At 39.9% G+C, this 27902-nt stretch overlaps 1 long non-coding RNA gene across 1 annotated transcript; it reads right to left on the bottom strand.

Moving 5' to 3' along the window:
* Positions 1 to 1921: 1921 nt before the first annotated feature.
* Positions 1922 to 9360, bottom strand: LOC138821873 (uncharacterized). The gene is made up of 3 exons (XR_011370248.1): positions 9176 to 9360; positions 5836 to 6027; positions 1922 to 3120 (listed from the first exon to the last, which is right to left on the bottom strand). It is a non-coding gene; the product is annotated as an uncharacterized lncRNA (long non-coding RNA).
* Between the last annotated feature and the right edge of the window lie 18542 nt (positions 9361 to 27902).

Below are 27902 nucleotides of genomic sequence, written 5' to 3'. Positions count from 1 at the left end.
TTCAAAAATACTTTCCCCCCCAAAAAAAAAAGTTAAAAAAATAAAGGAAATCTCGTAATAGGTAGGCAGACAATTTTGAGTCCTCTTTTTGTTCTTAAGGAGAGCTCTCTGCAGTGTAGGGCAGGACAATTGCCACACACCCAACACTGCCATGGGTTTGGCCTTGGGGAGAGAAAAGGCCAGCCTGAACTGAGTGTCCTCTCCTGATCACGGCCATACTTACACCTTCTAGTACCTATAACACTATCTAGGATTATCTAGTATGGATCCTACTATGGTTGGGCTATGCTGTATACAATGTTAACCTTTGAGAACATATATCTCTCTCTGCATATATGTCTGAATTATAAAGTATAAGTTGGACTCCAAGTTCAACAAACACAAGTTATTCTCTATGTGTTCCCAGTGTCCCTATGAGGCTCTCTCAACAGCTGTTCATTTTTCCTGTTTAGATAACATTAAACACCATAGTTTTGTTAGGTCAAGAATAAAGATGAGGGGTGAAAATAAACTTTTGCCTTTAAATAGCTTATTATCCTCAACCCCAAACTAGGAGTTAAATTAGAAAACATTTTGTTGTTGTTGTTGTTGTTGTCTCCAGAGCGATTACTCCATTACTGGTGAGGCCTGTGAGGTGTGGGGTACACTCCCAGCCTCCCCCATGCCGCAGGCGGGTGCGGCAGGTGGAGGCGCGCACTGGGCCACTCCATTCACTTCACAGGGCTTACAACGCACGAAGGGGCCAACGTCACAGGTGGCCGGCGGAGCAGGGCCAAGGCGGTAAGCAGAGCTGCCCCGAGCACGGGGCATGGCGCCTGCGCAGGGGCCAACTGGAGTAAGGGATTACCGGGTCGAGGCACATGGTGCAAGATTGTGGGAACTGGAGCGCAACTACCTGTGCTCGGCATGCAGCTGCCCAGCTCGCACCTCAGCACCTATAAATTCTAATGTCATCCTTATTCTGTCTTATAGTAGTTTGGCTGATTTTAATGTAATCCATTTTGAGTTGATGTTAGTGCAAGCAGAGATCCACTTCTAGTTTTCTGCCTATAAATGTCCAGTTTTCCCAACATCAATACTTGAAAAGGCTATGATGTGTGTGTGTGTGTGTGTGTGTGTGTGTGTGTGTGTGTGTGTGTGTGTGTGCGTGTGTCTGTGTGGGTGTGTGTGTGGTGTGTGTGGGGGGGGGTAGTGGGGCTTGAACTCTGGGCCTCGGAGCTACCCTTCAGCATTTCATCTCCAGGCTAGTACTTGAACCATCTTTCCACTTCCGATTTTCTTGTGGTTTACTAGAGCAAAGAGTCTCATGGACTTCCCTGGCCCTGCTGTCTTTCAACAACCATCCTCAGATCTCAGCCTTCTGAGTAGCTAGGATTAATGGCATGAGCCACAGGCACCCGGTAAGGCTATGTTTTTTCCACACTACATCTTTCGCTCTTTTGTCGAATATCAGATGATTGTAAGTATGCGGTTTTATTTATGTGGTCTTTTCATCTTTTTAATACGTTTTTTTTATTGTAAAAATAATGTACAAAGGGGTTACAGTTACATAAGGTAAGTAATGAGTTTATTTCCTCTCAAGCATTGTTTCCTCCTCCTTTGTTTTCCCCCTACCATCCCTACCCTTCCACCTCCACAACTACTTTCCATCCCCCCTTCCCACTCTCTGCCTAAATTGTAAAGTTCGTTTTTGAACATAGTGTTTTGATCTCATTGTTAAAATTGGCCTATCCCTAGTTAAGCATTTGGTTTTTACCCTTCACCTCCCAAAGCTAGAGAAATGTATATACAAGATACAGGGCACAACATCAAAGAAACAAAAAAACCACATAACTTAGGTTTCACGATTTGGTGGAAGAATGATGACTGTTTAATTAACTTGATAAGTATTCTATAGTTTTTAATGGTAAGGCTTATTAACTCAAAGGTGGAGCAAAAACATTCAGAATAGTGGAATGTGGCTACTACTCATTTGATGTGTGTGGATAGATTATGATTAATAAAAATATATCTATTAAATCCCAGTGGTAGACTGCTGTGCTAACTGGGAGGAGTCTTTGGTAATGCCAGGGGTTTGAATACTGGTAATGAAACAGAATATGAGGGGAGAGCATTTGCTAAGGATGTAACATCCTAGGCTCATAACAAATACATTGTAGTAGAATGCTAAGTGATGATCAACTGAGCATCAAATTTTATTTGTTGACTTCTTTGTTTTGTGAAGTCCAGGGATTTGAACCTAGAACCTGGGTGCTCTCCCTTAATTTTTTCTCAAGGCTAGTGCTCTACCAGTTGAACCACAGCTTCATGTCCATAATTTTATTGGTTAATTGGAGATCAGTCTTTCCAAATTTCTGCTTTGGGCTTGCTTCAAACCTGATCTTCAGGTATCAACCTCCCGAGTAGCTAGCATTCCAGTTGTGAGCCACCAGAGCCTGGCTAGAATCACATTTTAAAAGTATTCACTAGGTGAATCAGGCGTGTCTAGCTACTATTTGAGAACTTTGGTTCCAGTGGGTCATGTCAGATTTAGAATAACATCAGAATTTTTCTTCTTGTAACCTATAGCATCCAATATCGTTTTTTCTTCATTGTACCTTTTTTTCTTACTTCACAAGCAAGCACGTCAGTGATGTTTTCCTTTTCTGAAGCAAGTTAGGTCCTTTCCCATCACTGAGGGATGTACTTGCTTTTCTTACTGCCTGGATTACCTGCTTCTAGTTAATTGCATGGATGATGGCTCTCAGGTTAACTGTCTCCTCCTCAGGGATATCTCCTCACATACCTGCTGTGAAGTTGTTGCCACAAAACTACCAATGTCATGTCTCTGATTTATAGAAATTTTCATTATGATTTCTGGTTTTCTTTTCAGCATGAAATTGATGAGGAGAGAGCCACATTCACTTGTTTCTCCAACACCTATAATAGTGCCTGGTCCTTAGTGCTCAGGAGCCTTGCATGGGGATCAGCCTTTTCCAGCTCAATTTATCCTAGCTTCTGGTCAGGACAGCTCTTGAAGCTGATGTCTGGTGGGTAGCAGTCATCCCTCTCATTCTTTGTGCCTTTCTGTGTTGTTGAGTCCACCTCAGAGCAAGATCAGTGCTTGACATCTATTTGCTGCTATGGAAAGATGGGTATGACATAATACAAGTTAGGGGAACTGTTTTGTGAAGCTGTGTGAAGAGACGCATCCCCATACAAGTTGCCAAGACAAGTGTTTCCCATGCTCAGGAGTGTATTCCACAATTCAGCATTCAAACTATCACCTACTCCCTGATGCACTCAGTGTATATTCCCATTTCCATTAAAAAAAGAAAAATTCAAGATATGCCTTTGATGATTTGTCATTGAATTACTGAAACAAAGTATATAATTTGGGGGCTGGGAAGGTGGCTCAGTGGTAGAGTGCTTGCCTTGCATGCATGAGGCCTTGGGTTTGATTCCTCAGCATCTCATAAGCAAAAAGAAAATAAGCCTGAAGTGGCACTGTGGCTCAAGTGGTAGAGCGCTAGCCTTGAGCTGAAGAGCTGAGGGATAGCTCCCAGGCCCAGAGTCAAAGCTGACAACCGGACCCCCCCCAAAAAAAAGTATATAATTTTATGTATTTGTAAGTCTTTGTCCATCTCTCTTGAGCCCTGGGCATATTTCTATGTGTTTGAAGCTTGGAAAGGGAAATAAGGTTTATTTCAGGATAGTCAAAAACATTTTGGGAGGGAATACCAACTTTCCATCTGATGTTCTACAGATGGCCATCTTGGCACAGAAACTAAGTAGAATGTCATAGCATAAGAGACTTGTCCTGATTTCTACTGACTTTCCTCTGGGGTCACAGAGAGTGATCCTACTGCATATGTGTCCCTTGGCTACACTCGAGGGACCAGGTCTCCTCTGAAAATCTAATGGCATGGGGGTAAGAGAAATAAAAACACAGAACCCAGCTTCTCACATTACTAGGATTACAGGCCTGAGTCTCATATACTAACTCATAACTGCCTTTTTATATATCGTGTAGCCGGTTTCATTATATTCAACTCATAGACAGATATACAAATATATGTTTATATTTATTCATCTATTTATAATCAGTGTTATATCTAGAAACACAAAAATATATATTCATATAACTATAATGAAAGTTATATTACCACTTTCCCCAATAATGATTTACACTAATATTATGTGAAAAAAATACTTACGATTGAAAATGTTAAAAGCCCTTGTAGTATGAAAAATCGTATTCGATCTTATACATCATATAAAATACTATATAAAATGTAATGAATATAGCATGTATTTCCATATATCTGATTTAATTGCTTCCTGATTTTGTGTTTGTCCATTTATGTAAGCCTTCTTTCTTCTATTGATGATGGCTTATACTTTCCAGTGTCGATATTTCCTATGTATTTTGTCAAATATATTCAGCCCTAAGTAGATTTTTTATGCTAATGGAGCCAAATTTTTCTTCAATATTTCCCAAACAACAATGAATATGTATACAGACTTGAACTCACTGTGGGAAGAAAGTCCCACATACCACTATAAGTATTGTAGCATTTGTCCCAATTGACAGAACAGCTTTCTAGATAATCTGATCTGGTATGTCCTAAAGCTTTTGTAACCACCTTATCACCCCATGCAGGCATGGTCTGGCTTCCTTGCAACTCCCTGTGCACTTAACTGATCCCTTTATATCCAGTAGGCTCCCTTGTTCAGCCTGCAGTTACTCTGTATTTTCCCACACACAGAACACATGTGCATGGTGCTTTACATTGTAGGTGAAAAAAAAACACATTTAAGACTCATGAATTGTATAATATAACATAAACATTGACATTTTAATAACGTTAGAAAAATAAGTAGAATGATCATTTTACAACAATCAGGACCAAAAAGAAACATAAAGATTTTCTAAAGAAGAGGGGAAGCAATCTCTAAATCTGGATTGTCTTCTAAGTTGCCTTCAGACACAAATTCTGCCTCAGACTCCTCAAAGGGATCTACTTCCTCATTAAAGGCAGTATTTTCTTCCTGAGTCTAGGGAGGGACAGATTCTTATTTCTCAATTGGAAATTGGATCTCCAGCAGCAGGACAGATTGTTCTGGATATTCTGTGAGGACAGAATCCCTTTCCTCAACTGAATCTAGACTTTGAACCTAACTTATGACTGGGGTCATTTTCCATTAGCACATATTTACCCTGCACTCCAAGACCAATACTTTTTTACTGGTTTGGATGTGATCTAGGTGAATTGTGAACATCAATGGAAGATATTCTGGACCATCTTCTTACTTGGTGGTATGTGAATGTACACCTATATCACATGTGGAGTTCAGAAACAATGGGATGTCTACAGAACTCAAAACTACTTGAGCCTTTCTACACATTGAAAAATCCTCTATGTTCACATGCTTTCTGGAGTCCAGTGTTGGCTTCCAATCTCCATCAGTCACCATAGGCGACATCACTGATGGGTTCTTTAGCTGGAATTCAGCAGAAAGTTCTCTACAGTGACACAAACATAGGTACAGGAGTCTTAGAGTAGACTCTAGAAGTTAAAGTGTGACTAAACTTCTATGAGGATTTAACAGGAGAAGCTGTAGAACTTGAGTTTGGACTGAACACTGATGAGAAGGTAGGGTGTTTCTAATGAGTGGTTATGTCCAAGTTCTTTTAAAAAGGGAACAGACATTACTCGGCATAGAACATCCATAAAAGGACATTTTGCCAAGCTGGGTAGTACAAAGGGTTCTTGGACAAGCAGGCCCATCCCTTGATACCTAGGTTCCATCCCTACTCACAAGCTCTAAGGCATCTAAACAAGGACTACTTACTCTTTTTCTTGGTCTCACGGGTCATGCTTTGCTCCAGCTGGTCCAGAAGGATATGTAAGCAGGACAGCAATTCTGAAGAGGGCATGTTGAGCTTGTCATACTTTGTAAGTTTTTTCAGCATGTCAAATTTCTTGTGCTCAAAAATCATCATGGTAGACGTCCATCCAAATAGTTAAGATGGAAAAATCGATGCTGTTGGCAAATTGTTGAAAGGAAAATGAGAGTCCGCCCTCTCCATCCTGAGCCTTCTACCACAGACCCTTTCTGGCATGACTAGAATGCTGGGAAGTGGGAAGAGACTCCTGGAAGCAGGATGCTCCTCACAACCCATTTCTAGAAATTTCTAATACAATCCTCCAAAATTCTCCCCGTGATGGGCAGAGAAAGTTGTTTCCCCACTGTATCTGACTTGCTACACACAACCCTCCCTGTCATTGAGGGATTGTGGTCCATGCGAGCCTGGTCATAAACAGAAAACCCTGTCATAAAAATGGCTCAAGCACAGCTGAGCTCAGGTGGCTCATGCCTGTAATCTTAGCTATTCAGGAGGCTGAGATCTGAAGATCCCAGTTCAAAGCCAATCTAGGTAGCAAAGTGTGTGAGACTCCTATCTCAATAAACCACTAGAAAACCAGAAGTGGCACTGTGGCTCAAACAGTAGAACATTCATCTTGAGTTGAAGAGTGCAGGGACAGTGTCCAGGCGCAGAGTTCAAGTCACATGACCAACAAAAACAAAAGTGACTAAAGCGAAAAGAGCAGGTGTATAGTTCACTTTGTAGAGCACCTACCTAAAATACATGAAGCCCTGAGTTTAATTGCTAGTATTGAAAGGAGGAAAGGATATGAAGGAATGGAAGGAAGAAAAGAAGGAAGGGAGGAATTTTGATTTAACCAAATACTGGAAAGATGTGAAGTATTAAATAAAGGTATTACAGGTATTTTATATGAAAAGATACTGATTGTTTACTAAAAGGCAAATTATAAAATGTGGAATTCAGGCTAAAATACACGTACAATTTTGTTTTTCTGTAAAGTGATACTTACATACTTCTTTTGTTTAAAAGTAGTAAATGAGTTTAAAAAATCGAAGAGTTGTTAGAAATTAATCATTATTTCTTATCATTTTTTCTGCTACATTCACCATCTAAAAATTGAAACAATGTTGATCAATTCAATTATTAATTTATTAATTTAATCTTTCATCTTTAGTGTATAGTCTATTGTACACATCATTTAATTATTTGAACCCTTTTTTTGTTTGTTTTTTGTCAATCATGTGTCCTGAACTCTGGGCCTGGGCACTGTCCCTTAGCTCTTTACCTCAAGGATATCACTATACCACTTGAACCACAGTGCCACTTCTGGATTTTCTGCTTATGTGGTACTGAGAAATTGAACTCAAAGGCTCATACATGCAAGGCAAGCACTTTATCACTTAGCCACCTTCCCAGCCCTGAACTCTTTATTTTTTCCTTTAGACATGGGGCTTGAATACAGGGCATGGGTGCTGTCCCAGAGCTTCTTTGCTCAAAGTTAGCACTCTACCATACAAGTTTAAACCATAGTGCCATTTCTTGTTTTTTAATGGTTAATTGGAAATAGCAGTCTCATGGTAACTTTTCTGCCCAGGGCTGGCTTTGAACCACCATCCTCATTTCTCAGCCTCCTGAGAAGGTAGGATTACAGGAGTGAGCCACCTGTACCCTTGTGCTCATTTTTTTTTCTTTTAACTGTGATTTAAGTTTAGTTCCCCCACCTAAATACGTGCAAACTGAGATGCAAATTGGCTTTAAATAAACCACTAGTTGAGGATGCTGAGATTACAAATGATGGCAAATTGTTTTTAACATTTTTTAATATGTGAAGCTTGAACTGAGGGCCTGGTTGAAATCCCTGTTCTCTTGTGCTCAAGGCTATCACTCTATTAGTTTGGCCCACAGTGCCCCTTTTAGTTTCTTGGTAACCAGTTAATGAGATAATAGACTCACAGACTTTCTTACCAAGGTTGTTATTAATCCTCGATTATCACATCTCAGTCACCTGAGTTGTTATGATTACAGGCATGAGCCAATGGCACCAGTTTTTTTAAAAAAGCAACAACAGATTACTTTAGGGGAGGTTGGAGGAGGAAAGAGCTAGAGGCTAAACAAGCTCTCACATAGAAAATAGTTGTAGTGTTCCAGTAAAGAGTCCTAGGCCAGAGAATTACTAAGTGTGCCATCACAGTACAGAGAGTTTGGCCAGAGAGGGAAAATCCAGGCAAGGAGACAGATCTGAGCACTTGCCATTAGCTGCAGCTGCAGTGGCAGCAGCAATGGCAGCAGCCTAGCCGCCAAACGAACAACACAGAGTCTGGGACAATGGTGCCAGAAACAGCAGGTGACTGGATTCTTCTTAAAACCAAAAAGAGCTGACAAGTAGCAGGTATCTTCATCCTGCAGATCACAGACCAGAGATAACCCAAGAACCAAGACTCCAGGGTGAGTAGAATACTGACATACTTACTCCTTCTCAGGTTACAGAGGAAAGAAGGCCACCCCTCCCGCCCTCACCCCCGGAGGTCTCCATATTTGATATTGAAAAGGCCCAGCTGAGGAGCTAGCTCCAGCTCAGGCCTTGGAAAAAAACAAAAGATTCATTTAGGAGGTCACAGGCACCTGACCTGACCTGCCAGGCTCAGCTCCTCCCTGGGAAAAGTCACCCAGCCCAAGCAGACAAAGCTCTGACGTGAGGGGAGTGACTTTCTTCACTGGGTAAACAGAGCCAGAGGCTGCCCCTCCCTACAGCAGCCTAGACAATCAAGTGAAATTCAGTAAACATAAACCCTGAGAATGGCTCCAGGCTGGGCTCTGTGTCTCAGAAGCTACCCTTCAGGGAAAAGCTACAATTTGCTGAACGGCCTCAATTCTACCCAGAACCTAGCCTCATCACAGCCTCTTCAAACGAGAGGAAACAGCCATCTCCCTCTTGTGCGAAACTCAAAGCAGATCTCCCTCTCATTGAACTAGCCTGGGAGGAGGATCACAAAATCCTGGGTAAAGCAGAGCATTTATCTGCCTGCTCAAACAAATTGACTTAAGAAACCAATCTAGCCACAGGCAAACCAAACACCACAAGCAGACAAGAGACTCCACCAAGAGACTTTGTACAGACACAATGAGATACAGGATCTTCCCATCTAATCCCGCCCCCCCCCAAAAAAAAGCTCTTTGTTGTACCCTTTTTGTTTTTTAGTTTTTAAAAAAAATTGTTTTCTATTAATCTTTTTTTCTCCCCTCCTATTTTTTTATTTTAGGTGTATATGTGTGTCTGTGTGCTTTGTTTAAATCTCTACTGACCTTTTGGTCCTTTTTTTCTTGTTTTTTCTTTTTCATTCTTTTCATTTTTCTTCTGTTTCCTTCTTTTTGTGTGACTTAATTGCTGTTCTGCTCATCCTCAGATATATGCCGTCATCGAATATTAGACTGAAAGACCCTAGTCCCCTAGGATACTTTCGTCAAGGGGCGGGCGCCCCAGAAACTCAGACTCCAGGCCGGGAGATGCAATAAGCAAGAGGAGTTTATTTGACGTTTGTGCAAACAGATTCTCTGCCCCGGTCAGTCAGAAAGCCCCAAGCATCGGTTACAAGCCTTTTTAAAGGCAAAAACCCACAAGATTAACGCATAACACAAAGCATCACGTGATTGGTTCATTTAAAGGTCGCCATATACGCCAACAATCACTTTGCCACGCGGGAAATTTTGTAACAATCTTTGTAAAACAATTGGCTCATGGTTGGTTTAAGGGGGGGTTACATGGTTACAGGCCTATGATTGGTTGACATTTGGCTTAGCTTGGGGTCTTGCCAGGTGGTCGTTATCTCAAGGTCCTGTCTGGGGAATTTCTAAATGGGAACTGAGGAACACGTAATGTCTGTTCTTTATCTACAACCACTGACTTTGTCCTGGGGCCGGCATCTGGTCCCTGAAACTTCTTAACTCATTTCTGGGAAGGGAAGGTCAGTGCTAGCGTAAGCAAGTTTACATAAGCAGAATAAGCAGTTAGCAAGTTAGTAATGGTAATGGTCAATTTTTAATCTTTCATTCCCCACTTCTTCTCTGGGCTAATTTTAATCTTAAAATTCAGGGTGTCTCTATATTATCTTGTGGGGTGTCAGTTGTTCTCAGTGCTTGGTATTGAGATCTCAGAACTAATAAACGGACTGCACTGATTTTTTTTCTTTTACCAAAGACAACAGTCTGTTGAGTATACAAGGTCCAATTGTAACAAAATTAACAGTACCAAAGGCCCCTATATTTTTTTCCCACCAGTCCTGACTCCGTGTATCACAGTTAACTTAATTTTATGCCAGCTGTACTTGTAAGCTCCAATTTTAAGACATACTCATACCATTTGCGTCATACTCATACCATTTGCTACATAAACTTTCTGAGGTTTGTCTTAAGGACAATTTAAAATTTTTTCCAATTCCTTTTCCAAGGCTTTCTTTACCATTTGCTACATACTTAAACTTTCTGAGGTTTTTCTTAAAGACAATCCTTACTTTTTAAAACCTTTCTTCTCAAAAGGGGATATTTTTTCCCCAATTCCTTTCTCAAAACTCTCTTTACTACACTCCTCTTTGTTACAATTCCTTGAGCTTCTTTGTGGCTAGAGTTTAAAACTTCCCAATTTTTCCTGTGGCTTGTGAAACCAAGTTATCTCAGAACAACCTCAAGGTACCACTGGGCTGGAGAAGCTTGCTAGATTTTAAGGCTAAGAGTATTACTTCCATTGATAACACACTCAGGTTATTACCATACCAGAGCCAAACTAGGCTGTGACCATAGTGTGGATTTCCAGTCACTATGCACTGAAGCACCTAAGGCAAGCAAGCCAGTGATATCCTTGTCCCCAATATCTACTGTGGGAAGAAAGGGTTTCTGGATATCACCCAAAAGAATGTCCCACAAGATCTTAGATTTAGCTGCAGTCAACCAGGAAGCAGACACAGGTGATGGAATCAGGCAGGAGTTTCTCCAGGTGGCTGTCAGGCCATCGTCGAACATTACCCATTAGGGTATGCAGCAGCAGCAGCAGCAGCAGTAGGGTCTCTCAGTGGCTCCAAGGGACTGTAACACCTCATGCTGGGCTGTAAATTCCTACACAGACTGGTTAAGGATACATTGCATAGGCTTGGCAGACTTTTATTGTGCTGGTTTTTTTTTTTAATTTAATTTAATTTTATTTGTGAACATACTGTACAGAGGAGTTACAATTACATGGGCAGGATAATGCATACATTTCTTACCAAGCATTGCAGCCTCCTCCTTTGTTTACCCTTCACATCCCTTCCCAGCCTCCTCCATCCCCCCCCAATCCCAATCCTTCTCCTTCCCCCCCTTTCCCCCCACTCGCACCGACATTGTAAAGCTCGTTTTGGACATGAGTACTTGTACTTCTCATTGTTGCAACAGGTCCACCTGTATTCTTAAACAACTGGTTTTTCCCCATCTCCTCCACAAGTTATACTGACATCAAATATAGTGAAAGCATGGGTTATACTGTGGGGGAGGGACATACAAAGCAACAAAGAGATAATCTTATAAATGCATTAGAAACACATGCATGAAAGAAAAAAACATTAAAATACATATCTAAGGGTTCATTTTCCTGACATCACATTATCTGACCTTCAACTATGTTTATTGCAGCATTATTTACCGTAGCTAAGATATGTAACCAACCCAGATGCCCCTCAGTAGATGAATGGATCAAGAAAATGTGGTGTATATACACAATGGAATTCTATGCCTCCATCAGAAAGAATGACATTGCCCCATTTGTTAGGAAATGGAAAAACTTGGAAAAAATTATATTAAGTGAAGTATGCCAGGCCCAAAGAAACATAGGTCCCATGGTTTCCCTTATTTGTAATATCTAGTATCCTGCTGCTTTTTAAGATCTTTAAACAATAGTCCAGGACAATTTACCAAAATCACAACTTTTTTATTAACCAGATATTTTTGTAAATAGACACAGAAGGCTCATAAGACTTAGTCTTGTAACCATCTCTGACAGATGCAGTCTCCATACCTTGCACACCAACAACTGTTAACACTATTTTTATGCCTTTTTTAAAAAAATTATTTTATCTATTTTGCCTCATTTTTTCAAAACTGACTCTGCACCCTTGATCTTAAAATGGGGGTAAAAGGGCGAAGGTCCATCTTCTGTAACTTCTTCAAGCTGACTTCAGGGGTGTTGATCTTACCTAGCCAGGAACCTATAACCTTAGCCTATTTTACAAATAGGCTATCAGGGTTAGATGTCATTAAGAACAATATTTAACTTTTGAGAACTGCACAGACCTTTTCTCCGGCTATAGCAGTGTAGCTTGTTAGCACTCTGGTTTGCAAAAGCATCTTTCTAGATGGCTTAGGAATGTGATCTCTAATGATCCCAACAATGCCTAAGTTACCTTTGCAGGCCTTTAGACAGATATCAATAGAAATACACTCTCAGGTTTACACAATTTTTCCTGAGCAGATGAACTTCATGTAACTAGTGTCAGCTCAATTAGAGCTGCCAATTAGAGCTTTTGGCACATAAAGGGGTTGAGATTTAAACTATCCCCCACATTTTATAACATTAGCCTTTTACTATCACAGAGGACTGGCAAGTTCCTGTCCCTTACAAGGTAGTCATGAACATTAGGCATGTTTACAAACTAGCTCCCGTGACCTCCTGGCTCTGACCAGTTTTGAAGGGCCATGCACAATTGACTCTAGGATCTGACATTTTTGCCATCCAAGCAGTGGCTTACTGTCTGTGGATGCTCCTCCATTGCTTTTTTCCCAGGAGTGTCTTCTCCACATTGGGATAAATGCCTCATTGGCATTTCCCTTTAGCTGGTCTCTGGATCTGACCTCGGGGCCTGAATGCTGTCCCTCAGCTCTACAGCTCAAGGCTAGTACTCTGCCACTACGAGTCCCAAAGCCACTCTGCTTGCTCTTTCAGCACTCTGCTGGCTGAGTAGAGGTGACAGTCTCACACGGACCGTTTTGTGCCCGGGCTGGCTTTGAACTAGTTTGCAGATCAATGAGTCTTATAAAAGGCCACCTTACTCCAATTAAAAGCAACAAGGTGGTCAACATAGAAGTAGCTTTTAAGCATGCTCTTACCTGAAACTTTTTAAGAGTCAAAGTTACATCAAACAAACTTGTAAGAATCCTCTGTGCTTTGCTCTGGATTTTGCTGGAAACTTTAAAAAAAAAACCTATAAGAGCAAACTAGAATAGCAATCATTTTGATAATTTTAATTTTTTTTCTTTGTGTACATTGAGGCCAATGTTAAGAACAATTTTATATTTAAACTTTATATCCAAAAATCCATTTCCTATTTTTTTAAGTCTCCTTTAATCTTCTTTTTAATATTGTATACCTTAGTTTTTATTTGCATTTTGAAAAGATCCCTTAAAATCTTGAGGCCAAGTGTCACTCATTACCTCTTGGCTGCTTGTTTTACAACAGACACACATTAAGATTTTTAAACTCAAATGACAATTTTTCTTTAATGTGAAAATAACAATCATCATAACTGAAACAAAAAGCTAGACTTAACACCTTTATAACTTTTAAAGACATCCTAATTGTAGAACATAATTGAAAGTAAGACACATTATACAAATAACTTTTTAACCCTCTTTTTAAGGCCTTCCTAATTTTCATGTTAACACATCCAAGGGGAAGTTTTAGCAATACTAATCAGATCATCACATCACTCATTTTAACCATCATGTTTTCAGTGTCTATCTGCAGGGAAAAGAGAGAACAAAGATGGGCCACTCAGCCCCTTCTATGGAATGGGCACACACCCAATCCGACTCTTTAGGGTTAGATGAACTGCGTTTGTGCCAGCTTGCCCTCTTTCACCATGCGTGGACTCCTCCCAGGGCTTGTCCCACCATGCATGGCCAGCTGAACTGCACTTCTGCTTATTCACCCCTCACCCCTAAAGATAGGTCTTCTGTTGGCTTCTAAGTTTTTCCCCTTTTCTTATCTCTTGGTTTTCGAATGAAATACACAGTTTTTAGACCGACAGAACAAGTAACATCTTTGCCGGTGTTAAACTAACCTTTATATTTAAATTTTTAATATTTATCCCCAAGTTTTAGCCAAGGGAACTAGATCCCAGACAGCCAATGCATTTTTGTTAAGCCAGATAACTTGATTACAGTATAAAAAGTCTTATGCATTTTAAAACATTAGTTTTCTAAAATACCAGATTTTCTAATTTGCAAGTTAAAGAATCTTTAAAGAGCCATTTAAAACAATGTGAAGATTTTTTAAACATTTTTCTTAATGTCCAAACCTCATAACCATTTGAACTTTTAAATTTAAACTCACTCAATTGTTACAGCATGCTGACAATTCTTATCTTTGAACACGTTCACAGACACACACAAAACACTCACACTCTGGTTTGCAAAAGCATCTTTCTAGATGGCTTAGGAATGTTATCTCTAATGATCCCAACAATTCCTAAATTACCTTTGCAGGCCTTTAGACAGGTATCAATAGAAACACACTCTCAGGTTTAACCTTTTGAATTTTTAAATTTAAACTCACCCATTGTTACAGCATGCTGACAATTCCAATGTTTCAACACGTTCACAGACACACACAAAACACTCACACAGATCTTAAGGCGCGCAAAAATCAAAATCAGTCGTACGTACAACTTTTAAAGTTTTTAAACAAAAATTTAAGACAGTATTTCTTTTAAACTAGGTACCCTTGTTGGGCTTTATTTTCCCAGAGCTTGTTTGTCTAGCAAAGCAATTCACTAATTAGTCTCTTGAATCCCTTCTGTTGGAGGAGGGCTGGGGGAGGGGGTCACCTAAAACTAAACTGGACAGATTTTTTAAATCCAATTTTAGACAAGAGCACTTTACAAATTGTTACATTGTCAGGACTAGCTGAAAAAGTCCAAACCAGACACACAGCCTTCTACACCCTCCCTGCCAGCAGCCTGAGGCTTGAAGGAAACCAAACTAGCCCAGCTGGAACTTTTATTCCCCCAGAGATGTTTAAATATATAAATAACAAAAACACAGATAAACACAAAAACCAAGGATCCACATTTAAAACTGGTACCAATTCTAAAACAGAACTAGACAAGTACTGAAGCCTGAGTTAGGGACTAATGGGCCCCAGTTTATTCCTACAGGAACTCTGTGCTGCTCTCACTCAGCAAGCTGAATCCAGAGTCTGCTGAGTGAGCCTGCCACACTCACCCAGAACTTCCCTACCCCAGAAAACATAAAACAAACACACACACTAAAGTAAACAAGACAAACAAGTGGCCACAAAGGCGAAATCAAGTCTTAGTGAATGGGGCAACATCTCACCACCATTCACTTACCAGGGGACTCAACTTCCCTACTCATGTCCGGAGGATTTTTCTTTTAGATATCTGCAGATGTTGACTCAGGGGCCTTCCAAGGCAGAGGAGAATTCCCAGTCATCTTGGGGCAAGGGAAAAGAAAAATCCCTAGCGGCCGTCCCCTCAGACTGACAGGTTCTCCCCCATGCTCAGACCCCCCCAGCCAAGGCCCAAGGCTGAGATCTAACTGGAGCCACATGCAGGTGGTCAGTGGCAGCTTCATAATTGACAAACAAGCAAGTTACAAAAGCAGAACCAGCAGTTTTTTTTTTTTTTTCAAACGAACTAGGACAATGTCTCGGGGTGTCCTAGGAGTGGACTCACTTGTTGTCCCATCTCTATAGAGAATACAAAACACAAATTAAAAATGAGTAACACTAAACAGAGACAGACAGAACCACAGAGATAGACAGAACCAGACACTGCGTGGCAACCGAGTGAATACAGATGAGGAAGGAAATTACAGATGGGAGTGGCTGGCCGCGCCTTAACTCCCCAGAACAGAGAGACACTCAGATCTCTTCCTTCATCAAGACAACCCTGGAGTAGGACTCCAGGGTGTGACCAGGTTACTGGGCACGTCTGCTTTTCCCTCTGGCCCAAATACAGATTCAGACGACCCTGGAGCAGGGCTCCAGGGCGGGACTAGGGTACTGGGCACCTCTGCTTTTCCCTCTAGTCCAAATACAGATTTGGATCCCAGAACGCAAAACGAAAGTGACAAACACACAAGACAAGAGCTCTGTCTTACCTCCTGCCGGTCCTGGAATCTGGGGTTTGGGGGCTCCTGGTTCCTGGCCAATGCACCAAATGAAAGACTATAGTCCCCTAGGATACTTTCGTCAATGGGAGGAGGCCCCAGAAACTCAGACTCCAGGCCGGGAGATGCAATAAACAAGAGGAGTTTATTTGACGTTTGCACAAACGGACTCTCTGTCCCAGTCAGTCAGAGAGCCCCGAGCAGCGGTTACAAGATTAACGCATAACACAAAGCATCCTGTGATTGGTCCATTTAAAGGTCACCATATATGCCAACAATCACTTTGCCACGCGGGAAATTTTGTACACTCTTTGTAAAACAATTGGCTCATGGTTGGTTTAAGGGGGGTTTACATGGTTACAGGCCTATGATTGGTTGACATTTGGCTTAGCTTGGGGTCTTATCAGGTGGTAGTTATCTCAAGGTCCTGTCTGGGGAATTTCTAAATGGGAACTGAGGAACACGTACTCTCTGTTCTTTATGTATGACCACTGACCTTGTCCTGAGGCCCGATTTGTTCCCTGAAACTTCTTAACTCATTTCTGGGAAGGGTCAGTGCTAGCGTAAGCAAGTTTACAGAAGCAGAATCAGCATTTAGCAAGTTAGTAATGGTAATGGTCAATTTTTAATGTTTCAAGACCTTACCCCCATTGTATACACACTTAATCTAGAATTTTATTACTCAATTCAAAACTTCTTAGACTTAAATTCTGTAATAGCAGTATTATCTCTTTATATCTAAATAATTTTTGAGAATCTTTATTTTTTAGTTTTTCATGTCTCCTTTCTATTCCTCCCCTCCTCTCATCGTATCCTTTTCTTCTCTCAATATCACCTTAAACTTAGATAATTTTTAAGATTCATTTCTTAAACTTAAATATTCGTTTTTCCCATTTTTCTTGTCTGTTTTATTCTCTCTCCTACTATTCTGTCCAATCCATTTCCCTCTTTGAGATTAGAACTTGGTTAAATTCACTCTCCTTTTACTTCTCCACATTCTTCTAATCCTATTTTTCCTCCCATTTGTCCCTAAATGTACTAATTTCTGGTTTGCCAAATTCGTCCTTGCTGTTGTTAGCCCATTAATCCATAGTTGTTTGATGTTGAATAGATTGTATCTGTTCAACTAGATTATACCTGTGTCCTTTTGCCTATGCCACTACAGGACTTTGGTTGATGCATGCCTTGAAAAATGTATTCTAGCAGAAAACTGGTGTCACTTCATATCAAATGGGCAGAACAAACCAAAAAAACACAAGAAAAATGCAAGTCCTGGTATCTCAACTCCCACTCATGATAACCAGGTGACAGAACAGATAATGTGTATTCCAGAGGAGAGTTCCCCAAAAGCTCTATAAATATTACTGGAAAACATGGTGAATGAACAGACATAAAACCTGCAAAGGACTCAGTGTGAACATGATAGGGAGAGAGAGGAAGCAAACCAAATATCAATACAGTAATCTCATGAGCATGAGGAAGCTACTCAAAGATAGATATAGAATTGCGTGAACATGTTAAGAACACTCAAAGAGAAATAAAGGAATTGTGTGAGCAGGCTGAGAACCGTGAAAGAAATACAGGAATTGTATGAACAGGCTGAAAACAGACAAAGATAATGTCAGGAATTGAGTGAGCAGGCTGAGAACAATCAAAGAGAACTACAGGAATTGCATGAACATGAGGAAGCTAATCAAAGAGTAATACAGGAATTGCAACGGAGGGACGAGAATAAACAAAGATCAATAGAAGCATTCATGGAATCCTTAAACAGACACCTGAAAGAATTCAGGGAGACCACAAAGGGAATGCTGAATGGAACCCAACAGAAGGAAAGGGACTATAAGGAAACCATAACCAAACAACTAAGTAATTTGAAAATAAGCACTGAAGACCAAGTTAAGGAAGTAAAGAAGCTCATAGGAGATCTAAAGCAAAGCTTCAACAAAGCATTTGAAGTCATCAAAGACAAACAATTAGAGGAAAATGAATAAAAAACAAAGAAGAAAGTCTTGACAGTAGGTTAGACCATGCAAAAGATAGAATCTTGTTGACTGAAGACAGCTTAGATATTATAGAGAAAGAATGTACAACTATCCAAGACAAATCCAGAAATAGTTTTAGATATATTCAATTGGATTTAGATATATGCAATTGGAAGACACCATCAGAAGGCTTTATCTGAGAATAATGCGTGTAGAGGAGCACCTAGAGACAGAAGAAAATGGTCTAGGAAATTTGTTTAACAGGATCCTAGCAGAGAAATTCCCAAACATGCAAAAAGAAAGGCCTATTCAGATACAAGAAACTTTTAGAACCCCAAATAGACCAGAAGAGAGCAGGATATCCCACCGTCATATTATAATATGCACAAGGTCAATTCAGACCAAGGAAAAGATCCTTAAAGCTGTCAAGGAGAAAAGATCAATCATCTATGAAGGGAAACAAATTAGAATAACTTCATTTTTTTCAGCAGAGAAAATTAAAGCAAGAAGAGACTGGAATGATGCATGCCATGACCTAACAACAAAGTATGAACCAATAATAATGTAAACAGCTAAATTCTCCTTCATTACCAAAGGTGTAATGAAAACCTTCCATAGCAAAGAAAAACTGAAAAAATATATCTCCACCAAACCGGTCCTACAAAAGATACTTAAAGATGTCCTACACAGACAGAACCTACAAGATGACAATAAAGGCAAAGAAACGGCACCCAAACTGAGAATCCAAAAACCATAGGAAGAACCAAGTTGCTGCAGCCCCCAAGAAGCTGGATAAAATTGCAGAAACTACCAAACACTTCTCAGTCCTTTCTCTCAATATTAACGGACTTAACTCTCCAATTATGCGACATAGACTGCCTAGTTGGATTAAAAAGCAACATCATTCTATCTGCTGCCTTCAGGAGTCACATTTTGCCCCCCAAAACAAACACATTTTCAATGTTAAAGGCTGGAACAAAATCTACCAAGCAAACGGTCTCCATAAACAGGCGGAAGTTGCAATCCTAATATCAGATAAAATAGACTTCAAATTAAAATTCGTGAGAAGAGATAAAGAAGGTCACTACATACGAATTAAGGGATATTTCTTTCAGGAAGATATTACAAAAATAAATACTATTCGCCAAACAAAGCATCACCGAAATTTATCCAACAAACACTACTTTCCCCAAAATCTCAAATTGATCCAAAGACAAGTGGTGCCTGGCGGGGGAGGGGAGGCGGGGAGGATTGGATGGGGGGTGAGGGGTAAGCTGGGAAGGGATGTGAAGGGTAAACGAAGAGGCTGCAATGCTTGATAAGAAATGTATGCATTATCCTGTCCATGTAATTGAACCCCTCTGTACAGTGTGTTCACAAAAAAATAATAATAATAAAAATTAAAAAGAAGAATTGTTGATGACTTTAACAGACCACTTTCCACACTACATAGATTAACTAGACAAAAACTCAACAGAGAAACTGCAGATCTAAAGAACTGCCTGGATCAACTAGATTTAACAGACAACTACTGAATATTTCACCCAGCAGCCTCAGAATTCACTTTTTTCTCACAACTACATGGAACATTTTCCTAAATAGACTACTTTTTTATTGTGAAAATACTGTACAGACGGGTTACCATTACATGGGCAAGACAATGAGTCCATTTCTCATAAAGCACTGTAGCCTCCTCCTTTGTTTCCCCTTCCCATCTCATCCTCTCCCCGTCCTACCACCCAACCCTCCTCCCCCCACCCACCAAATTTGTAAACTTCGTTTTTGACATAATGACTTGTACGTCTCATTGCAATGGGTCCACCTGTATGCCTATTTGAACGATTTGTTTTTTCCCTTCCCTTCCACAAATGATAACAACATCAAATACAGTGAAAGCAAGGGTTATACAGTGGGGGAGGCACATATAAAGCAACAAAGAAATAATCTTATAAATGTGTTAGAAACAATTGCATGGAAGAAAAAAAACACATTTGAATCAATATCTTAGGGTTCATGTCCCTAATAACTTATCTGACCTTTTCTGGTTGACTCAGACATATACTAGTTATTACAAATAGGGGAAACCATGAGATCTATGTTTCTATGGAACTGGACTTTACTTAATACATTTTTTCCCAAGTCTTTCCATTTCCAAACAAATGGGACAATGTCATTCTTTCTGATGGAGGCCTAGAATTCCATTGTGTATATATACCACATTTTCTTGATCCCTTCATCTGCTGAGGGGCATCTGGGTTGGTTCCATATCTTAGCTATGATAAATAAGGCTGCAATAAACATACTTGTGCTGGTAGTTTTAGTATGGCCTTGTTTGTGAGCCATTGGGTAAATGAACGAAACTGGGATTGCTGGGTCATAGGGTAGATTTATGTGGAGTCGTTTGAGGAAATTCCATACTGCTTCTGTTGTTATTAGAGTTCTTGATTATAGCCATTCTAACTGGGGTGAGGTGGTATCTCAGTGCTGTTTTGATTTGCATTTCTTTTATTGCTAAAGAGATTGAGCATTTCTTCATGTGTCTATTGGCCATCCTTCTTTCCTCTTCAGAGAAGTTTCTCTTCAAGTCTTTAGCTCACTTATTTATTGGGCAGTTTTTTCTTTGAAGGTTTGTTGCTGGGGAGTTTATTTTTTTGCGTTGCAGGTATATTTCAGATAAGAGACCCTTTTCCGTTGTATGGCTAGTGAAGACCTTCTCCCAATCCATGGGCTTTCTATTGATCTTGCTAGCTATGTCCTTTGCCATGCAGAAACTATGCAATTTCATGGAATCCCATTTGTCCAAACCTTCTTAGATTTGTTGTGTGTTTGGGTCTCTATTAAGAAAATGTCGGCCTGCGTGTTTGGATCTATGTCGGATTTGAGGGAAAGTAGTGTTTCTTGGAGAAATTTGGGTGCTCCGTTGTTTGGCAAATAGATATTTAGAATTGTAATATCCTCCTGAAGGAGAGATCCCTTGATTAGTATGTAGCGACCTTCTTTATCTTTTCTCACTAATTTTAATTTGAAGTCTATTTTATCTGATATTAGGATTGCAACCCCCGCCTGGTTATGGGAGCCATTTGCTTGGCAGATTTTGTTTCAACCTTTCACATTGAAAATGTGGTTTTTTTACGAGCAAGATAAAACTTCTGAAAGGAGCAGATAGAAGGATGTTGCTTTTTACTTCCAGTAGACAGTCTATGTTATTTAATTGGAGAGTTAAGTCCGTTAATATTGAGATTTAGGACTGATGTATTTGGGAGCTGCTGCCATTTTATCCACATTCTTGGTGGCTGTGGCAACTTGGTTCTTCCTATGGTTTCTGGATTCTGTTTGGGTGCGGTTGCTTGGCCTTTATTGTGATCTAGTTGGTTTTCTATGTGTAGGACATTCTTAAGACTTTTTAGTAGATCTGGTTTGGTGGAGAAGTATTGTTTCAATTTTTCTTTGCTATGGAAGGTTTTTATTTGACCTTTGGTTATGAAGGATAGTTTATCTGGTTACAGTATTCTTGTTTGATAATTGTCTTTAGGGTATGGCATAGATCATTCCAGGCTATTCTAGCATTAAATATCTCTGCTGAGAAATCTCAGGTTATTCTAATTGGTTTCCCTTTATAGTTGATTGATCTTTTCTCCTTGACAGCTTTAAGGAACTTTTCCTCAGTCTGAATTGACCCTGTGTATTATAATGTGACAGTGGCATGTCCTATCCTGGTCTGGTCTATTTGGTGTTCTAAAAGTCTCTGGTATCTGAATAGACCTATCGTTTTGGGTATTTGGGAAGTTCTCTGCTAGGATTCTATTAAACAAATTTCCTAGACCATTAACTTCTGTCTCTAGGTGCTCCTCTACACCCATTAGCCTCAGATTAGGCCTTCTGATGTTGTCTTCCAAATGTTGAATAGCTCTATCATATTTCTTGGATTTGTCTTGGATGGTTGTATGTTCTTTCTCTAGAATATCTAGGCTGTCTTCAATCCCTGAAATTCGATCTTTAGCATGGTCTAACCTACTATCAAATCTTTCAACATTGTTTTTTATTTCTTTTCCCTCTAGTTGCTCGGCTTTGATGGCTTCAGAATCTTTGTTGGAATTTTGTTTTAGATCTTGTATGGACTTCTTTACTTCCTTAATTTGGTGTTCAGTATTTATTTCAAATCACTTAGTTGATTGGTTATGGTTTCCTTGGATACACATTCCTTCTGTTGGGTTCTGTTCAGCATTCCCTTTTGTGGTCTCCCTGACTTGCTTGAGCTCTCTGTTCATGGATTCCTTGAATGCCTTTAGGGATCTTTCTGTATTCTCATCACACTCTCTCAATTCCTCTATTAGTCTTTGATTACCTTCTTCACATTCACGCAGTTCCTGTAGTTCTCTTTGAGTGTTTTCAGCCTGCTCACGCCATTCATGACTTTCTCTTTGACTGATCCCAGCCTGTTCACACAATTCCTTTATTTCTCTTTAAGTGTGCTCAAGCTACTCTCGCAATTCCTGTATCAATCTTTGAGTAGCTTCCTCACACTTATGATATTCTTTATTTTGCCTCCTCTCTCTCCCTATCATGATCATACAGAGTCCTTTGCAGGCTTTCAATCTTTACATTTACCATGTTTACAAGTAGTATTTGTTGAGGTTTTTGGGAACTCTCCTATGGATTATTTGTCATCTTATTTGTCCCCTGATTATTATGAGTGGGAGTTGAGATACCTGGCCTTGCCATTTTTCTTGTGTTTTTCCGGATTGCTCTGCCTATTTGGGATGAAAATAAACCAGTTTTGTGCTAGCACACTATTTTAAGGCAAGCATCAACCAAAGTGTGTAGTTGCACAGTCAAAAGTCTGCAGATACAACATAGTTCAATAGATATATCTATTCAATATCAAACAACAAAGTATTAATGGACTACGAACCGCAAAGAAGAATTTGGCAAACAGAAATTATTAGGTTTAGGGAGAGATGTGGGTAAAAATAGGCATAGAGGGATGTGGAAATGCAGTGGGAGAGTTAACTTAAATAAATACTAAACTGAAAGTGGGAAATAGCTTGGATAGAATGATAGTAGCGAGAGAAAAAAGAAGAAAGAGAAAGAAAAAAAGACAAGAAAAAATAGAAAAACAAACATTAAAAATTAAGAAGTATAACACTTAAAAATTATGCAATTTGAAAACATAATATTCGGAAAAGAACGTGGATAGAATAAGAGAACGGGAGGGATAGAAAGGAGATGTGGAAAACTTAAAAACAAAAATGCTTAAAATATTATATAGGTATTAAGAGGTAGTACTGCTATTAAGGAAGTTAAGTCTAAGTAGTTTTAAATTAAGTAATAAATTTCTGGATTAACTGTGTACACAATGGGGCTAAAGTCAAATAATCAACTACGGGTATATGTGAGGATGAGAACAGCAATTAAGTCACACAAAGAATGAAAGAGAAGAAAACGTGAAAAGAGGGAGAAGGAAAGAAAAAAAAAGGATTAAATGGTCGCTAGAGCTAAACAGAGCAAATTTATTTTAAAAGAAAAACAGAAAAAAATACACACATATATCCCCAAAATAAAAATTATAAGCGGAAGAAAAAAAAGTTAATAGAAAAAAAATTTTAGTTAAAAATTAAAAATTAAAAAAAGTTTAGAAAAAAATTATAAAAGGTAAAAGAAAAGAGATCTTTGATTCTTTTGGGGGGGGGATGGGACGATCCTGTATCTCCCTTGTGTCCATAACCAGTAGCTTGTTGGAGTATCTGGTCTGCTTGTGGTGTTTTATTTTCCTGTGTCTTGGATGGTTTCTTAAGTAAATTTGTTTGAGCACGCAGAAAAATGCTCTGCTTTACCAAGGATTTTGTGATCTTCCTCCCAGGCTAGTTCAATGGGACAGAGATCTACTTTGAGTTTCACAAAAGAGGGAGATGGCTGTTTCCTCTAGTTTGGAGATGCTGTGATGAGGCTAGGTTCTGGGTAGAATTGAGGCCTTTCAGCAAACAGTAGCTTTCCCCTGAGGAGTTAGCTTCTGAGAAACTCACAGAGCCCAGCCTGCAGCCATTCTCAGGATTTATGTTTACTGAATTTTAATTGATTGTCAGGGCTACTGTAGGGAGGGGCAGCCTCTGGCTCTGTTTACCCAGTGAAGAAAGACACTCCTTGGTCTGGGGGCCCAAACTGGATGACTTTTCCCAAGGAGGAGCTGAGCCTGGCAGGTCAGGTTAGGTTCCTGTGACCTGCTAAATGACTCTTGTTTTCTTCCAAGGCCTGAGTTGGAGCTAGCTGCACAGCCAGGCTTTGTCAGTATCAAAGATGGAGATCTCCGGTAATCAGAGGGGAGGGTTGGCCTTCCCTCCTCTGCTCCCTGAGAAGGAGTGAGGATGTCAGGCTTCTACTCAAGCCAGAGTCTTGGTTCCTGGGTCATCTCTGGTCTGTGAACTTCAGGATGAAGATGTGTGCTCCTTGTCAGTTCTTGCTGGTGTTGAGTAGAAATTGCTCGCTTGCCACGTCTGCCGCCTAAGTCCCGGACTCTCTGTGTTGCAAGTATGGCGGTTATGGCTGCCACTGCTGCCGCCGCATCCGTGGCAACTACCAAGTGCTCTTATCTGTCTTTTTGCCTGGATTTTCCCTCTCTGGGGTAACTCTCTGTCCTGTGACGGCACACTTGGTGTAATTCTCTGGCTTAGGACTATTCATTAGAACACTAAAATTGCTTTCTATGCGAGAGCTTGTTTAGCCTCCAGCTTCTTCTCTGCCATCTTCCCAGAACTCATCAGAAAATAACATTTAAAGGCAAGCCCATGCAGGAAATTACATGGGACATTTTTTTCTGTGTGTGCCAGTCATGGGGGTTGAATTTGTTCTACTTTACTCAAGGCTGGTGTTCTATTACTCTCAGCTAATTGGTGGGATCACTATCAGCTAATTGGAGGTAAAGAGTCTCATGAAATTTCCTGTGCAGGCTGATTTCAAACTGATAATCAGATTTCAGCTTCTTGAGACATTCTGTGCTTTACATGAGACTCTTATCTCCAATGAACCACCAAAAAGAAAAAAAAAACAACACCTGGGGTTGAGCTGTGGTTCCAATGACAGAAATGAGACAATGATTTCTGGACAGCACCCACACCTTGAGATCTAGCTCCAGGACCAGCACACACAAGAATAAACTAAATAAATGAAAAGAAAGGTAGAAGAAGAAAATGGAGAGCCGATTTCAGAGTTTAAAATGAGCAAAACTGAGTGAGCTTACACTTGTTACTGTACTTACTCAAGGGTCTCTCATCTGAGGATCAGTGTTTAAGGCCAGCCAAGGCAGGAGTGTCCATGTACTCAACTCTAATTAGCCAACTACAGTTTTTTTTAAAAGCTCCAAATGTGCTGTGGCTAGTATTAAAAATATACTAGGACGGGGCTGGGAAGGTGACTCAGTGGGAGAGTGCTTGCTTTGCATGCAAGAGGCCCTGGGTTCAATTCCTCACCAACACATAAGCAGGAAAAGCCAGAAGTGGCGCAGTAACACAAGTGGTACGGCTCTAGCCTCAAGCTGAAGAGCTGAGGGACAGCACCCAGGCCCAGAGTTCAGGCTCCATGACAGGCAAAAAAAAAAAAAAAAAAAAAAAAGGAACTGGGACAATACCTAGGCTCTGATTTATAGTTCCTAGCCCAGCATACATATGGAAATAAAAAGTAGAAATTAAAAAATATATAAGAAAATCCAATTAAATTTTAAAAATGAGTCATAGTGTAAAGGCAAACCCAGTCAAGAAATTCCAGGAATCCGTGTGACCTATGTTTCTTTAGGCCTGCCTTACTTCACTGAATATAATTTTTTTTCAAGTCTTTCCATTTCCTAACAAACGGGACAATGTCATTCTTTCTGATGGAGGCATAGAATTCCATTATTTAATGAGTCAAGCAGAAAAGTTCAGATAAGGGGATGTTAGGGAAATGAACCCTAAGATATGTATTCAAATGTATTTTTTTCTTTCATGTGATTGTTTCTAACACATTTATAAGATTATTTCTTTGTTGCTTTATATGTCCCGCCCCCACAGTATAACCCCTGCTTTCACTGTATTTGATGTCAGTATAATTTGTGGAGGGGAAGGGGAAAAACAAATCGTTTAAACAGGGAAACAGTTGGACCCATTGCAACCATGAAATGTAAAAGTCGTTATGTCGAAAATGAACTTCACAACTTTGGTAAATGAGGGGGGGAGGGGAAGCGGATTGAGTGGGGTGGCAGGGGAATGATGGGAAGGTATGGGAAGGGGAAACAAAGGAAAAGGCTACAATTCTTGATAAGAAATGTACTCATTATCTTGCCCATGTAATTGTAACCCCTCTGTACAGTATTTTCACAATAAAAAAAGGAAAAAAAAAGAAATTCCAGGAGACTGTTTTGTGTGTGGTAGCCACACTGGAGATAGGATTTTGTTTATTGAATGGAAATAAGAGTTTCATGGACTTTCTTGCTCAGGCTGCTTTCAAACTATGATGGGCAGATTTCAGCCTTGTGTATCAGGCCAGCCCTTGCATGAGTTCAAGCTCCAAGACCAACAAACACAAAAATAATAAAATAAATGAAAAGAATTGTAGAAGAAGAGAAGAAAGAGGTAATACCAGAGGTTTCAATGAACCAATCATTGGTGGCTCATATCTGTGATTCTAGCTACTCAGGCTGAAATTTGAGGATACTGTTTAAAGCTCAGCTCAGTTATGAGTTCATAAGATGCCTCTCTTTCTGTCTCTCTCTGTCTCTCTCTCTATATATTTCTGTCTGTCTGTCTCTCTCTCTCTGTGCCATTCCTGCTGTTTGATCTTGCACTATTTTCTTCAATGACCTACTTACTTTCAGATTTTTAGTGGTTAATTGGAGAAAAGAGTGTTAAGGACTTTCCTCAATTTTCAGCTTCCCAAATCTGGCCTACCTCTACATGAGTCTATTGTCTCCAATTAACTTCCCCCCCAAAAGTCAAATGCTATGGTTAGTCCCATATGTGCATTGAGACAGCATCTGAGCTTCAATTTCTACTCCTAGGACAAGCAAAAATGAAGAAAATAAGAAAAGAAGGTGGAAGCAAGCACATATTAAAGTTTTAAAATGAACCAAATGTTGCTGGTCATGTGTGTTGTTTAATCCTTACCATACAATAGGCTGACGTCTGAGGATTGCAGTGTCAAATCAACCTGGGCAGGAATGTGCTTAAGACTCATCTTCAGCTACACAGCTGTGAGCTGTGAGCTGTGGCTGAAGTGATAATAACACTAACCTTGAGTATAAAAGGTAAGAAATAGGCCCCAGAGTCAGAGATCAAGCCACAGGACCAATAAAATTTTCAAAGAGAAGAGGAAGAGAGGCTGAAATCTGAGGATCATGGTTCAAAGCTAGCCCATGCAAGAAAGTCCATGAGGCTTTCTCTGTGTGTGCATCAATGTGCTGTTCTATGCCTTGAGCTTGTGCTGTTTTGTTCAAGGATAGAGCTCCACCACTCCCAGCTTTTCATTGATTAATTGGAGCTAAGAGTCTCATGGACTTTCCTGCCTTGGTTGGCTTTGAACCATGATCCTCAGATTTCAGAAAACTGATTCATGCAGGGCTTTGCATAAGACTCTTATCTTCTATTAGTGAATTAAAAAAAAACTGGAGTTGAGCTGTGACTCAAGTTGCAAACTGGGCAATCACTTTCTAGGACAGCACTCAGGGCCTTATTTGAAGCACCAAGGCAAAACAAGTATAGCCACAATTTATATTTTGGCTCATGTGGTAAGCCACTAGTCTTGAAGAAAAAGCTCTGGTATTGTATCCAGGACCTTACTTGCAGCCCCAGGACTAGAGCATAAACAAAAATAACAACAAGGAAAATTGCAAAAAGAAAAATTGGAAAAAATAACATATTAACCTTTGT

Source organism: Dipodomys merriami, unplaced genomic scaffold (genome assembly GCF_024711535.1).
Source record: "Dipodomys merriami isolate MVZ:Mamm:240054 unplaced genomic scaffold, mDipMer1.0.p SCAF_945, whole genome shotgun sequence".
In the NCBI taxonomy this organism is placed as follows: Eukaryota; Metazoa; Chordata; class Mammalia; order Rodentia; family Heteromyidae; genus Dipodomys; species Dipodomys merriami.
The sequence above is the reverse complement of the archived record's forward strand: the minus strand, read 5'-3'. Positions and strand labels throughout refer to the sequence as shown.